General features: G+C 45.6%; 1 pseudogene across 1 annotated transcript; it reads right to left on the minus strand.

Annotated features, from left to right (window-relative positions):
• Positions 1-250: 250 nt before the first annotated feature.
• LOC308344410 (small ribosomal subunit protein uS5-like) lies at positions 251-5,777 on the minus strand (annotated as a pseudogene). Its single transcript has 2 exons — positions 5,038-5,777; positions 251-402 (listed from the first exon to the last, which is right to left on the minus strand). The product of its transcript is annotated as a small ribosomal subunit protein uS5-like (transcript).
• Positions 5,778-10,324: the final 4,547 nt, after the last annotated feature.

Here is a 10,324-nt window from a genome sequence, read left to right on the forward strand (position 1 = left end):
TTAAGTCATAATTCCCCATTCTCCCGCTCCCAGCCCCTGGAAACCCCGATTATCCTTTCTGCGTCTCTCAGTTTTCCTATTCTAGATGTTTCCTATAGGTGGAACCCTACAATACTTGACCTTCTGTGTTTGGCTTATTTTCTCTAACATAATGTTTTCAAGGTTCCTCCATGTTGGATAAGAACTTCATTCCTTTTTTAGGACCAAATAATATTTCATTGTATATATACACAATGTTTTGTTTATCCATTCATCTGCGGCTGGTCGCTTGGGTTGTTTCTACCTTTAGGCTACTGAGTAATGCTGCAGTAAACCCTGGTGGACAAGTATCTGTTTGAACACTTGTTTTCAGTTCTTTGGGGTCTATACCTATGAGTGCAATTGCTGGGTCATATGGTAATTCTGTGTTTAGTTTTTTGAGAGAAACACCGGTTTTTCACAGTGGTAGCACCATTTTACATTCTCATTCTGATTTCTCTACATATTCACTAACACTTGTTTTCTGTTTTTTTATTTGTTCATTTTTTATAATGGCCATCATAATGGATGGGAAGTGGTAATTCACTGTGGTTTTGATTTACATTTCCCTAATGATTAATGATGGTGAGCATCTTTTTATGTGCCTGATGGCCATTTGTGTATCTTCTTTGGAGAAATGTCTAAGTCCTTTACCCTTAAATTTGGTGGTTTTTCTTGTTGAATGTTGGGAGTTCTTTATATAATCTAGATAGCAAACCTTTATCAGATATTCGATCTGAAAATATTTTCTTCCATTCTATAGCTTGTCTTTTTGTTTTCTTGATAATGTCTCTGGTGCACAAAATTTTTTAATTTTTAATTTTTTAATGGCTAGATCTGATTTATCTATTTTTCCTTTTGTTGCTTATGCTTTTGATGTCATACTTAAGAATCCATTGCCAAATCCAAGGCCATAAAGATTTACTCCTGTGGTTTTTTTCCTAAGAGTTTTATAGTTTTAGACCTTCTAGTTTAGGTCATTGATCCGTCCAAGTTAATTTTTGTGTATGGTGTATGATAGGGGCCCCACTTCATTCTTTTGCATGTAGAAGGAAATCGAGTTTTCCCAGCAACATCTGTTGATAGGACTGGTCTTTCCCCTTTGAATGGACTTGGCTTCCTCGCTGAAAATCGTTTGACCATAGACACATGAACTTATCTTTAGACTCCATTCTATTCCATTGGTTGATGTGTCTGTCCTTATGCCTGCACCAAACTTAACTGATTACTGTACTTTTGTGATAAGTTTTGAAGTGTGAGTCCTCTCAATTGGTTCTTCTTTCTCACGTTTCTTTTCATTATTCATGGCTCCTTGCAACTCCATATGCACTTGAGAATCAACTTTTACATTTTTCCAAAAAACCCTTGCTGATTTTCCTTTGTTCTCTTCCCTTGAAGAGTACTCGAACAACTGCCTTCCTTCCCGAGGGCCACCCTGGTGCCAGCTCCCCTCAGGCATGATCCTTATCACAGGTGCTAGTCCCACTTGCTTCCCAGGACAAGGTTAATCATCTCCTTGGATGCAGACTGCCAAGAGTCTGGTCCACTCAACCCTTTTATCAACATTATACACATGAGGATGAGGCAACTTTGAGTTCCCACCCATGAAGCTCCTTTTGGAGGTTTAAGAATCTCTTCTGTCTTGGGGCTAATGCTTTTTTGAGCAGTATTCAGGAAGTGCAGAGCAAACTGGTGGGATTGGGACTTAGAGGCCATGTCTATGAATTGAAATGAATATGCTTATATTCTATCTCTGCCCTTTTCATCCACTAACTCCATTTACATGGACCTTTGGGGTGTTGGCTATTGTCTCAGCATGAATTTGTTGAGCACTTAATATGCACTAGGTTTTGTAGTTTAACAAATACATAAGAAGTTCCAAATTCATAACTTCAAGGAGTTTAGAGTCTCATAGGGGAGTTTGCATGGCATATAAATGCTCCAAACATCTCAAACATGAGCATGATACCTTATGTAATATCATACACATCTTATAGTATAAATACATGTGATTAGGGCTCAGCCAAGAGTGCCCCATGAGCTGTAGCACCACTGAGAGCTGTGTGGACAAGTAAGTACATGAATTAGGTCTTGAAAGCCAGGTAGAATTTCCAAAGTATGGAAGAAGGGAGGAGAGCTCCTCGTAGATACAAGAGGTATGAGTAGGGGAGATAACCACAAAATCCAAGTGATTTTGGTGGGAGTGAATTTAATGCCTCTGCCAACTAATAGGAATCTGTCTTAGTGCAACCCACTCATATTCAAGTTCAGAGTAGACCCAGCTGCAGGGTGGGGACAAATTAAGAGGGCCCTGAATCAGAAGGAATTGTTTGGGTCATTGGAGTCCCAGGACCTATGAGATCATCTTATGCAGGTTTTGGTAGCCAGTGTCCAGAGGGCTCATTGTTCTCATGGCAGAATATGGCCCTCATGGCCACATCCACTGGGTGCAGGTGCTTGAAACAATCCCCAGGCACACCCATCTGTCTCCAGCTTTTATTCTGTGGTCACCACCCTGGTCAAGACTCTTGTCACTCCACACCCGGAATGACTGAGATGATCTTTCACCTGCTCTGTCTGGCCCCAGGCTCACCTCTGCTCCAAACCACAGGGCAGAACGTTGCCATCGAATGTGCTTACAATGACATCAACATCATGGTGTTCCTTTGCTCAAGAGTGTCTTAGAGGTTGGATCTCCATGATCTTTCTCACTTTATGTGTCCTGCAAACTTCCTGGACCATAAACATGCCATTAAAATGTGTTACATTTATTCAGCTTTTCACCCATTTCCTGGTCATCTGGTACACCTTAGGCACAGACAGTGTGATTGGCTGAATTGTGTGCCCTCAAAATTCATACATCAAAGTCCTATCCCCCAGGACCTCAGAATGTGACTGTATTTGGAGACAGGGTCTTTGAAGAGGCGATTAAGTTAAAATGAAGTCAGTAGGGTAGACTCCAATCCAATCTGACTGGTGTCCTTATGAGAGGAAGAAGTTAGGACACAGATAGACACAGAGAGAAGACCACATGAGGATCTGGGGAGCAGAAGGCATCTGCAAAGCCAAGGAGAGAGGCTCCAGGAGAAACCAGTCCTGCCGACACCTGGATCCTGGACTCCCAGCCTCCACAACTGAGAAAATAAATGTGTATTCTTTAAATGCCCCCCAATCTGTGGTACTCTTTTGTGGCAGCCCGAGAAGCTGGACAAAGGCACGTTGCCAGCCATCCCTCAGTAGCTGCCCCTCTCCCTTCACACGCCACACTCGTTCCCTCCACTTCCCTCACATGTCTGCTCCTCTGGCCTGCCTTCATCTAGACCGACTTCCTCCTCAAGCCCAGCTCAACCCCTCAGGCCTCTTCTCTGACCACCCCAACCAGCGGGGCTCTCTCTCCTTCAATTATAACATCCATCCCAATTTATTCTCACATGCTCTTTTGTGCATGGTCTTCTCCCTAAAGATCATAAAACTTCCCAAGGTCAACATCCGTGTGACTTTCCCCTTATCTCCTTCGAAGAGAGAGAACAAAGGTGTGAAGGAAGGAAGGGAACCAAAAGTGACTGATTTCTGCATGTTTGCCTTGAGCTGCTGGGTGGACTGTGATGCATAGTAAGATAGTAAAGACTGAGTGAGGACAAGATTTGGGTACTTATATGTATACACACTATTTTCTTATAAAAACGGTATTATACTATATAGTAGTCCCTCCTTATCCATGGGGAATATGTTCCAAGAAGCCCAGTGGATGCCTGAAGCCACAGATAGTACCCAACCCCTTATATACTATGTTTTTTTCTATACATGCATACCTATGATGAAATTTAGTTCATAAATTGGGACACAGTAAGAAACTAATAATAACTAATAATAAAATAAAACAATTATGGCAATATATGTAACAGAAGTTAGGTGAATGTGATCTCTCAAAATATCTTACTGTATCCCCCCTGCTTCCTCTTGTGATGGTGTGACATGATCAAATATGTGTGTGAGGAGATAAAGTGAGGTGAGCAATGTTGGCATTGTGACATAGCGTTAGGCTCCTACCAACTTTCTGCCAACATATCAGAAGGAGGATCAAATGCTTCTGGACTGAGGTTGACTGTGGGAAGCTGAAACTGCAGATAAGGGGGGACTACAGTCCATATTATTTTGTAACTCAATTTTCTAACCTAGCGATACTCATATGACATCTTCCAAGTAGTATTTACAATTCTACCACATTCTTCTTTTTACCAGTTTTAATTCACTTTATGTGAATTATGTGGGGGTAATAGTCAAAATATGGAAATAACCCAGATGTCCACTGACGGATGAATGGATAAAGAAAATGTGGGGATAGACATGTAATGGAATATTACACAGCCATCAAAAAGGATGAAACCTTGCCATTTCAATGATGTGTATAGAGCCAGAAGGTACTATGCTAAGTGAAATCAGTCAGTTAGGGAGAGACAATTATCATGTATGACTTCACTCATATGTGTAATTTAAGAGACAAAACAGATGAACATAGGGGAAGGGAAGGAAAAATAAGATGAAAACAAAGAGGGCGATAAACCGGAAGAGGCTCTTAACTCTAGGGAACAATCAGAGGGTGGCTGGAGGGGAGTTGGGTGGGGGATAGGGTAATTGGGTGATGGGCATTAAGAAAGGCACTTGAATAATGAGCACTGGGTATTGCATGCAGCTGATAAATCACTAGATTCTAGGGGTGCCTGTGTGGCTTGGTTGGTTGAGTGGCTGCCTTCAGCTTGGCTCATGATTCCAGGGTCCTGGGTGGGATAGAGCTCCATGTCAGGGTCTCTGCTCAGTGGGGAGTCTGCTTCTCTCTCTCCCTCTGCCCCTCCCACTCACTTGTGTGCTCTCTTTCTCTCTCTCTCTCTCAAATAAATAAATAAAATCTTTTTAAAAATCACTAAATTCCATCTGAAACTAATAAGACAGTCTATGCTAATTACATTGAATTTAAATAGAAAATTTAATTAAAAAAAAAAAAAGACAACCAAAAAAAACTGTGGGTGGCCACAGCTGGAGCCTGGGGCCTCTGCGTGGAGACTGGTGTGGGTCTTTGCAAGATGGTCAGTGAATACCTAATAGGGAGACTTGGTAAACACGGTCTCTTTCCAGACGTCAGGGGTGGGACAGCTGTAGGTCTCAGAAAGGTGTCAGAAGTGGCCTTGACAAAGTTGCCCAGGGTGGCAGTGCAGTCCCTGGCTGAGGGGAAGCAGTCGTCTATACTGGCCATCATCAGTAGCTTCTTGGGCACAGGGGCTGAGACAATGCTAGTGTCTCTGGTGGCAGGGGTGGGAGGCGCCCTGGCACAGCCGCGGCCGCTGGTCGCCTTGCCTGGGACAGTGTGGAGCTTGCCGATCTTGTTCCTCTGGTAACCTCGCCGCGTGTAGATGATGGAGATCTTGACCAGGGTGATGGCCCCATGGATGGTAGTGGTCACCACTTTGGAGCGCTTAACACCCAGACCAACATGTCTGTTGTAAAATCTAATGACGGCAAATGCCTTGAACCTGGTTGCCTGGCCAGCACGGGTCTGCTTGACACAGGCATACTCTCCAAAACCAGGAAAAAAAGGCAATGATCTCAGAGTCCTTGATGGGCCAGAAGAAGAGACAGATCTCCACAGACTTGATCTTCATGTCCTTGACCAGGAGACCCAGATTGGTGATGGTCCTTGGCCTTGTCCTCAGTGTTGCCTCTGCGACCTCCCGTTCCAGACCTCCCTCCTGCAGCACCGGCATCATCCATCACTCCGTATTTTCTTGGAGAAGAAGCTACCACATTCTCTTTAATATGCATAGTATTCCATGTATTTTTAGCAGGAAAAACATCAATGGCATTAATTTTACTAAAACTCTTAAAATCTATAATGTGGGTGAATATACACTTTATTCCAAGGCTGGTCCAGGTTGCTTTCAGAAAGCAAGGATGAGTTAGAGCTCAAAGTCTCTATGGGAAGGACCACAGAAGCCACCCCTGGAGCTCCCATGTTTTAGACACACAGAAACAGAGACCTGGGCGGGCTTTAATGACTTTTCTAAGGTCATTGCAGTGGTAACTGCTCAAACCGGTGAAGAATCCAAACCTCCCGGGTCGTTCCCACTCTATCCCAGTGCTGCTGAAACAGAGACCAGGGATCCCTTTCCTGGGATTGTGTGCGGGGCTCTATTCCTTTAGCCTAAGAGTCATTTTTATTAACAGGAAATCAAAAAACATGGAACTAAACGTGACCCTGGAGGTCAGCTGGTCTAACACCATCTTATAGATGAGCACACTGAGCGTTTCCTGGGGAAGGTTCTGAACGTGATAAATATGTCATACCATGAAATTGTGTAGCATGTGGCCTTACTGTAAAATCATAAATCTGGGGGCACCTGGGTAGCTCAGTCGGTTGAGGGTCCGACTCTCAGTTTCAGCTCAGGTCTCGATCTCAGGGTTGTGAGATCGAGCCCCCCCACATGGGACTCACACTCAGACTACGTGTGGGATGATTGGAAGCCAGAGGAGAGCTCCCTACAGCCGTCAACCCTACAAGCCAGGTGAGGGCTGGGTTGTGTCTTGAAGAACATGAGGAGGTGATACGGAAAGCGTCAGAGGGCAAAGTGGAGGTGGGTCAGGGTGATTAGAGGCCTGGAGAACAGCCGGTGCAAGGCTTGGGTCTGTGCAAGGGCTTGCCACACTGGCGGACTGCTTGCTTTTCTCTCGGGGGCTCCTCAGAGCAGTAAGAGGAACAGCTGCGCCACGGCGCGCACGGCCTTACGGTCTAAGCAAAAAACCCCCCAAAACAAAACAAAACAAAACAAAACAAAACCTGAAACTAAAAAAACAAAAATAACAAAAAAAACCCCACAAGCAATAACAAAATTTTATTCTGACAGTTACTGGCATTGGAACAGTGTAGGTGGGATCACACGGGTTTTTATCAAGCTCATGGGGGGCGTCGAGAGCCCTGGACTTTATTCTTGTGTCCCTGCAGCCAGGGGGCAGGTAGGAAATTGCTTTATTAATTCAAGCCAAAAAAATTCATAAATGTTTAATTTTTTAATCTTTTGCAGAAAAAGAGGAAGACATCTGGAACTGTCCAAAGTTTCTGGCCTGGACAGTGAGAGGTGGTGGCATTTGCTGTAGTGGGGAAAGGAAGAAGGAGCTGGAGAGAGGAAGGGAGCACAGGCTGTGTGCTGATACAGGGCAGAAAAGGGTTGATGACATGGGGAGCCCAAAGCCCCCAGCAGGTGTGCAAGAGTGAGGCAGGGCATCTGGTGAAGGGTATTGGGAAAAAGGTCCAACCAAGCAGGCCAGGTCATTTTAGATGAGGATAAAAGCACTTTGGGCAGGTGACGTTGCAAGGAGAATATTCTAGAGAGAAGAAACAGACAGGCATGCAGGAGGTTATATTGAGGGAGAGACAGCGGTAGATTTTGGTGAAGGTGTGCCCACCATCTGTGACCTTGAATGGCAGGCAGAGTGAGGCACTTTGGGCTGAGGAGTAGAAATCCTTGGCTGGGCTTGGGGAAGGGAAATCTGTCAGGGTTGATCTAGGTCGATTTGGGATGGGTAGAGAATGGAACTGGGGAGACCAGCTAGGAGGGTTTGCAATGGTGCATCGGGAAAGGGGGCGGGAGCCTGAATTGGGGGGGGACATGGATGTGGGACAGAAGAGGGCAGTGTGATGAGATCAATGCACATGAGGTCGATATAGAACCAGATGTGAGACTAAAGCTGAGGAGGTCGTCCAAGATCATTTTGAAAGTTTTGAGCATGGGTTGAAAGAATTCAGTTCGGTTTTGGCAATGCTGACTTATGACAGCAATCACCTCTCCAGGCATTGTGCCCCAGAGGAAGGTTGAAAGTTAGTCCAGAGAAAGTTCAAGACCAGAGGTAAAGTCTTGGGGTCGTCCTCCTGGTGGTCATAACTGAAGTCTTGCCAAGGGCTCGCATTGTTGAGGGCAGAGTGGACAGACACAGAGCAAAGGGCTGGAAACAGCCTTGTGGTGCAGCCCATGGATAGAGGAGGTGGTGGAGGGGAGAATTGGGGCAGAATTTATTCTGCTAATAAAATAGGTATGGGGCGCTTGGGTGGCTCAGTGGGTTAAGTCTCTGCCTTCAGCTCAGGTCATGATCGAGCCCTGCATCGGGCTCTCTGCTCAGCAGGGAGCCTGCTTCCTGTCCCCCACCCCCCGCCTCTCTGCCTACTTGTAATCTCTGTCTGTCAAATAAATAAAATATTAAAAAAAAAATCAGGTACAACTCCAAGAGGAGACATGGGAGAAGACCCCAGCTGGGTCTATAATGGATTGTACATGAGATGGCACACATATTTTTGCTGCATGAAGGTCATGGACTCCTATCCTATACTCTGTAAAGGTCACAGCTACTGAACAATAGACATGTGTTGTGGTTTTTTTTTTTTTGGGGGGAAATGATTTTTCTATTACTCTGCTTCTGTACCAGTAGTTTCATATATATGTGAAACCCATTGTTTGGGGGAAAAAAGACTTTTCCAAGTACTAACAGAGAACAAAAGAGAATATGGCAAACAGCAGATTTGTGAGATATTAGGTTCTGACCCAGCACACCCAGGTTGTTCTGAGAGCCTGGTGGGTTTCCTCCCAAAGGGCAGCAGGGCTCTCCACATCAGGGTCTCAGAGGTGGGATAGCTTCTTCGGGTCTCTGGGTGGGCTTCTCTCTTCCAAGGATTGGCCTGGCTTTTTCCACTTGACTGGCTTCCTTCTTGCCCGCCTCACACAGGAGTCCCTTCTCCGGCATTTGGCATCTGGAATCTGGACAGGAAGGCTGCCCACCCCGGGCCCGTGTCCTCTCCTCCTTCACTCATCATGAGTGATGTCTCGCATCTTGGTCAGTGACCGTAGGAATCACGTCGGTCTTCCGTTGAGACCTTGACTCTACTCCGGGCCAAGAGTACAGGGACAGCTTAAAGAGAGCACAACCTTAGAAAGGATAAAATGACAGGGTGTGGGCTTAGGGTGTCTGAGAGCACAAGGCAGGGTTCTCTCAGAGTCAGATGTAGCAAACATTGTTGTGGTTGAGCAGACCGGGACAGAGAAAGGTCCTCTGGGAAATGATAAGGGCACCGGTGGGAAGGAAGGATTGATCAGAGCGACCACAGGGGTTTCAGAGGAGTGTGGAGGCGATGGAAACTGGAGGCATCTGATCTCTCCTCTCTACCTTGGAGGAACTGTGATTCCTTCTTTCTTCCCTATCCCATACAATGTGGCTCCCAGGTCCTACTCCGGTCACTGGTCTGGGTGGGACAGCCAGGCAGAAGGGAGGCCTCCTATCCCTTCCGGACTCACTGCCCTCTGCCTTTCTGAGCACCAACCAGCTCCTGAGGCCCATTTGGAACATGTGTCCCGGTCAGGGTTTCCATCTCTCCATCTCTCTCTCCCTTGCGAGCCCTGCTTTCTCTATCTTTGCCGTCCTGTGAAAGGCCTAAACCAGGTCTTCGAGTTCAGCTGTGCAAGGACAGGAAAATCACACTGGGGGGAAAAAAGGTGCAAACATAAATGTTCGTTCGCTTCTGTTTTGGAACCACTTTTATCACAAGGGACATAGAGCGAATCGAGTAACGTATACCGAATGATGGATTTTCAGGCTACAGATCCTACTGTCTTACTGATTCCAGGCTGGTTTCCCCCATCTACCAAACATGCCACTTTTACTCCCAGGACTACTAAGCATCTTCTTGGTGAGGACGTTACAAAGAAGGGACTGTGTGCAGGTTTCCCTGTGGAATTCCACTGAAGTATGGCAAGAAGAGTGTTCATGACTCAGCCTCGCTACTGCAGGAAGTTTCAGGATGGGTCCTGTAGTGAACAGTCTCTTTCCTCCGAGAACCTATATTCAAGATAACTATTTGTCTCTTACTCCCTGTGCTTTATTGCTGCAGACATCCTTGTGGCTCCGTTTTTTTGGCAGAATGCCGGGTCTTGGGTGACAGGGCTACGTCTGAGGTAGCCACTCATGGAAATAGGATGCAAAAGATTTGGATTCTAGATTCTGACGCTAATGCATATTATGACCCTAGGTAAGCCATGTCCCCTCTCTGGGGCTCAGTTCTCTCACCCACAAATAAAAGGCATGGATAAGATCAGTGAGGTGCTGGTAAATCTTTAACAACCAGCTCTTGGTGGTGGAAGAGGGGAGAAAGAATCCCTGATTTGTAGTGTTTGTTAATTTCTGTGGTGTGACTATCCCACCAAAGTCAACGGGCTCATAAATTTCCTAAAAATTTAACAATGGGCTCGGGTGAGACAGTACCAGTCAGTCC

Source organism: Martes martes (genome assembly GCF_963455335.1).
Source record: "Martes martes genome assembly, chromosome: 6".
Classification (NCBI taxonomy): domain Eukaryota; kingdom Metazoa; phylum Chordata; class Mammalia; order Carnivora; family Mustelidae; genus Martes; species Martes martes.